This window comes from Sarcophilus harrisii, chromosome 3 (genome assembly GCF_902635505.1).
Source record: "Sarcophilus harrisii chromosome 3, mSarHar1.11, whole genome shotgun sequence".
NCBI classification, from domain to species: domain Eukaryota; kingdom Metazoa; phylum Chordata; class Mammalia; order Dasyuromorphia; family Dasyuridae; genus Sarcophilus; species Sarcophilus harrisii.
Genome location: NC_045428.1, coordinates 82,853,596 through 82,859,595, shown reverse-complemented (window position 1 = coordinate 82,859,595; position 6,000 = coordinate 82,853,596). Strand labels below are relative to the sequence as shown.

At 36.6% G+C, this 6,000-nt stretch overlaps 1 protein-coding gene across 2 annotated transcripts in view; it reads left to right on the top strand.

Moving 5' to 3' along the window:
• The first annotated feature begins 2,525 nt into the window (after positions 1–2,525).
• CFLAR (CASP8 and FADD like apoptosis regulator) overlaps positions 2,526–6,000 on the top strand; it is an 83,997-nt gene continuing 80,522 nt past the window's right edge. The window contains exon 1 of one of the 2 annotated variants that reach the window (XM_031958349.1): positions 2,526–3,363. The gene's annotated coding sequence lies outside the window, so the exon portion shown is untranslated. Of the gene's footprint in view, positions 3,364–3,408; positions 3,501–6,000 lie in introns of those variants that run through there. The other variant, XM_031958350.1, reaches the window with a different exon arrangement.

Here is a 6,000-nt window from a genome sequence, read left to right as displayed (position 1 = left end):
ACCTGTTGTGGGACTTTAATAGTCCACTTAAAGAACAAAAGCCTTCCACTTAAGATCCTATCAGTATGCTCTTCCTTGTTTGCCTCAGGGAGTAAACTAGGCTTCTAGATTGTATTCAGTAATTCTGGCTCTCTCTGTCACCATCCATCTAGTTACCTAGGACCTCACAGAACCTCTTCATAACTTCTGTGAAGGAGATTTATCCTCATTTTTCAGGTGAGCATATTAAGGCTCAAAGCTGTTAACTGACTTGTTTAGGATTACACAGTTAGTAAGGCTCCGAGTTAGGAAAAAGTCAAACCTGCGTGTTACTGGAAGTCCTAACTCAAAATGACTATTCAGAGATTTCTCAAAGTGAAGAACTTTATTAGAATCTTCTGATAAGAAAGGCCTGGAGAGACTTACACGAACTGATGCTGAGTGAAATGAGCAGGACCAGGAGATCATTATATACTTCAACAACAATACTAGATGATGACCAATTCTGATGGATCAGGCCATCCTCAGCAACGAGATCAACCAAATCATTTCTAATGGAGCAGTAATGAACTGAACTAGCTATACCCAGAAAAAGAACTCTGGGAGATGACTAAAAACCATTACATTGAACTCCCAATCCCTATATTTATGCACACATGCATTTTTGATTTCCCTCACAAGCTAATTGTACAATAATTCAGAGTCTGATTCTTTTTGTACAGCAAAATAATGTTTTGGTCATGTATACTTATTGTGTATCTAAGTTATATTTTAATATATTTAACATCTACTGGTCATCCTGCCATCTAGGGGAGGGGGGGGGGGGGTTACAGGTGAAAAATTGGAACAAGAGGTTTGGCAATTGTTAATGCTGTAAAGTTACCCATGTATATATCCTGTAAATAAAAGGCTATTAAATAAAAAAAAAAAAAAAAAAAAAAAAAAAAGAATCTTCTGATAAGCAGGTAATCCACTCACTGAGTTCTCCAGAGAGAGGAGGCTGATTTCACAAAGTTAAGGGCAATTGTATAGTCATAAACCACAAGAATCCATGACCCCCTCTTCTTATCCAGTTAATTTTCACTACCTTGCTCAATGCTTGCTCAAGTGGAAATAGCTTGGGTTTCCTAAATTCTAGTCAGGCAGATATAGTTGACTTATAGCAGATATGTTTACCTAAGTTTATGGTTTACAACTTTGAACTAGCTACTGTATTAAAACCTAATCACGAGAGACCTTTTACAAGGTTTACAAATGCTTACTTGAGCTAGTATGAACATTCTATTATAAGGTTTGTACAAAGAATTTAATTTTCCCAAACCCATCAGACCTTCATAAACTAAATTTAGGTTATAGGTTCAATGTACCTTAGTTAATAATTTTATAAGAAAAAACATAATCCTTCACAATTAGGAGATTTATTTAGAGGTAAGTAATCCATTAAACTAGAGGAGTTAGAAGGTTTCTAGAATAATCAAGGAGACTTAGTTTACCTCAGCTTCCTCAATCAACAAATAGAGATAGTTTGGAGATTTTTTGATATCTCCAGGCCATTAAATAATTAGTCATGATTTTCTCTAAGCAGTTAAATAAAGGTCCAGGAGGTTATTTTAGGTATTCCTGCTAGAAGAGCAAGTTTTATGCTCTTCTTCCCAGGACCCCACCAGCTCCCAGGACTGTTTAAATGGAAACTGCAAAGTTTTAGATATCTACGCACTAGTCATAAATTTCACTGTTAAACAAAAGAAAGGCTTAAACTTTAGAGTACTAGCCCATATTTCAGTGGGGCTAAAAGGAAAGCAAAGACCAGGGCCAGAAATAAACTTCCTCTTTCTATCAGGACAAGAAATCATTGGGATCTCACGAGCATAGGATGTCTCAATTCTGTTCTTGTCTTTTCTCCCTTCCAGGTCCAGCCAGAAGCTGGGTCCAGGACCCTCTCAGAAAAAGGCCCAACAAAATAAAGATTTGATTAATAGATCCTTGGTGCTGAGTTTTGAATTTCCTACAGTTATTCTGATAAGTCATCAGTTTCCCATTTCACTCAAACCTAACTCTTAGATCATGGATTGGAAAGGATCTCAAGAACCATCTAATCCAGCCCTGACATTTTATAAATGAGGAAAGGAAAGTCCAGAGGAGTGACTTACCCAAAGTCAAACAAACAAGAAAAACAGTAATGGAAATCAATTCATCTGAGACTTCAAATAAAGATAAATCCACATTTCCATAATATATGCATTGTTGTGGCTCAACACAAAATGGCTTTAACACTACCAAAAAGAAAAAAAAAAAGAAAAGAAAAATTCTATTTTGATGAATCTGAGGAAAAAAATTTTTTAAATGGGGGAAATTTTTGACCTTTCATAGTAAAATGTTCCCCAGCTTTTCATTAGAAAACCGTATTGAAGCTAGACCTGGGAGGGAGAAGAACCGGAACGGGGTTGAGTGGGTGGGGTATTACAGTGATGTATGAATAATGAAACAGCTCCACAGGCTTTGTTCCTGCAAGAATCTTAAGAGTGAGAACAGGAAGGGACTGCAGATTGCTTCATTTTATAGAAGAGAAGCAGTTAAGTGAGTCACTTATTACTCAGAAGTCAGAAGGGAGTTGGAGCAAAAGTCTTGTGATTCTACTTTTCCAAGCCACCTTCCATTACTGCACACATCTAGTCCCAACTGTCCCCTCTGCCCCAAAGTCCACTCTTGTCTCTTTAACTGGAATAAAGATAGCTAGTAATATTTATAACACGTAGGGCTTTGTGTTATTCCTTTGTAAAAGGATCGAAAATTTATAAGATGGCATGTTCAGAGGACCCCAGATTTAGAACTGGAAGGAACCTTAAAGATCAGCGAGTTCAATCTCTTCTTTTTTCAGATGAGGAAACTGAGACCCGTGACTTACCTACGGTCACACAGGGAGTAAGCAACACAGAACCTTTAGGGACTTTTCCAGCTCGAAATCCCCATGGCTTTTTTTTTTTTTATTAATAACTTTTATTGATTTCTTTTGTGTTAACATCAATACTTACAACTTTGAACTAGCTACTGTATTAAAGCCTTCTAATCACAAGAGACCTCCAAGTTGACACCAACAACGGGAACACTAGTTCTGGGCCTGAACAAAATCTCTGATCGGCGACTGAATCTGCAAGTTTTGGATTGGTCCTGCTCAGCAATTGCAGCTCTGGGATAGACGTTTTTACCACCAGGATCCGGGAAGGCACTTTGGGAGGCAAATTGTGTAAAATTCTAGTAAAATGTCGCTGTCCAAGTTCCGAGGAGTGGGCGCAGGAGGCACCCTCTTGGACTCAGCGTGGATCAAATAGCCCACTGATCGGAACCTTGATTCTCCTTTAGGACTCTGGAGCCTCAGCTTTGAGGGTGAGTTACTTACTTCTACATTCTTCCCCCTTTTTCTTTAAGTTCTCTTTCCCTAATGTTGTAAACACGCCCCGTTCTCGTGTGTCCTTGAGAGACAGGAGGGCGAACTCCTCAGATGGATCTCAATTGACTCATAGGTGAGTTGTTATATGTTTAAATCTTTATTTTTTGTTGGGCCTTTTTCTGACAGGGGCTGTCAGAATCTGACAGAGTCCCGGACCCTGCTTCTGGCTGGACCTGGAAGGGAGAAGAGACAGGAACAGGATTGAGACATCGTACGCTTGGAAAGTCCCAATGACTTTTTGTCTTCATAGAAAGAGGAAGTTTATTTCCGGCCCTGGTCTTTGTTTTCCTTTTAGCCCCACTAGTACTCTAGTTTAGTACTCTAAAGTTTAAGCTAGTATTCTAAAGTTTAAGCCTTTCTTTTGTTTAACAATGAAATTCATGACTAATGCGCAGATATCTAAAACTTTGCATTTTCCATTTAAATAGTCCTAGGAGCTGGTGTGTTTATGTGGTTTCATTTTCAAAGGATTGGTTGTTGAAGAAAAATAATTCTGTGCAGAGAGAGGAGAGAGACCAAAGATTATTCTTTATTATTTTATAACTGGGTTTCTGATGATGGGCTTTTTATCAAGAGTGAGTTGGGTCACATTCATGTTTCTTGAGCTTTCTAAGTTGATCAGTTTTCTCTTCAGAGAAAAATATCTCAAAGTTGCTACTTCCAAATAGTTTTTATAGGGCTGATAGCTGGAAGGGACCTTAAAAATCCTTCTAGCTTATTCAACACTCCTTAATTCGTCTTTTTTACAGATGAAATTGAGTCATAGTCACCTTGGGCCTCTTTTTTTTTTTCTTCTGTAAAGTGGGGACAATACCAACATTAACATCTATCTTGAAGAATTGTGAGGAATATGCATTTTGTTTGTTTTTTAAAATTAAAAAATATTTATATCATTTTTTTTTTTTTGCACTACCTACTTTTACAACCCGATCTTTGTATACCTTTGTCCCCACACATTCACCTCTCAGAAAACCATCCCATATAATAAGGAGGATGGGCAGAAGTTAAACAAAACTAAATGACATGGAAAAAATCTGATGTTATTATAAAGCGTACAGTAGTAACAAGGGTCTTCCTCCTCTGCTAAGAAGGGAGGAAAGTGCATCTTTTAGTCTCTTCTACAGCTAAGCTTGGTTATTGTAATTACAAGTTTTATTTCAGGAGAAAATATATATTTTTAATTAAAGCTTTTTATTTTCAAAATGTATGTATGGATAATTTTCAACATTTACTCCTGCAAAAACTTGTGTTCCAACTTTTTTCCTTCCCTTCCTCCCATCCCAAAAATTATTTTAATAAAAAAAATGAATTTTTTTCTATTTCTCATATCTTGATAATCTTTCCCTGAGAGCCATCCCATGAGACAATAACATTTTTAATAGAGGAAAAAAAATCAGCAAAACTGTTGTTCATTCATATCTGACTCTTCGTGACCTCATTTGGAATTTCTTTGTCAGATATTGCAGTTCATTTTACAGAAGAAAAAACTGAGGCAAATCTGTCCAACGCTAAGTGTCTGGGGCTAGATGTGAATCCAGCAAGATGCAATTTTCTAATTTCAGGCCTGGCAATGTGACACCTAGCTGCTCTAGCAAAACTGATAGATACATTTAAAAAGTCTGAAGAAAAGATGTGCAATGTATACATTTCCCATCTCCTCAAAAGGATAAATTGGAGGTGTCATATCTCTTCATTTGAGTCCTATTTGTTTATTTTTGGTAAGGCAATCTAGGTTAAGTGACTTGGCAGGGGTCACACAGATAGGGAGTGTCAAGAGTTTGAGGTCAAATTTGAACTCATGTTCTCCTGATTCCAGGATCAATGCTCTATTTGATCTTTTTAAGTTTGTTATACATACGTTGATTTTCAGGTATGTCATCGTTCTTTCAGTTTGTGTGTTGTAGCTATTGTGTGTATTGTTTCCTTAGTTCTGTCTTCTTCACTCTACATCCTTTCATATAGATCTTTCCATGCTGCTATATATTAATAATTCATATAATTTCTTATGGAACATTAATCTTACATTATATTCGTATACCATAAATTGACTACTTTACAATTGATAGGGATCCACTTTGATTTTAATTCTTAGTTATCCTAAAAAATATTGCTATAAATATATAGAACACAGATTCTCTCTCTTTCGGTAAATGACAGTTTTTACATAATATAAAATTTCCCCCTCTTCACATGGGGAAGTGAGTGAAACAGGAAGTGGGGCTAGCACAAGGGTTTGTGAGAAGTCAGCATGTCTCTATTGGGTCTGTATCCCAAAAATTGATAATTAAAGGGAAAAAGACTTACATGTACAAAAATGTTTGTAGCAGCCCTTTTTGTAGTGACAAGGAACTGGAAACTGAGTGGATGCCCATCAGCTGGAGAATTGTTGAATAAGTTATGGTATATGAATATAATGGAATATTATTGTTATATATAAGAAATGATCAACAGGAGGATTTCAGAAAGGCCTGGAGAGACTTACATGAATTGATGCTAAGTGAAGTGAATAGAACCAAAAGAACATTTATATACAGCAACAAGATTATGTGATGATCAATTCTGAGGTGATTCAG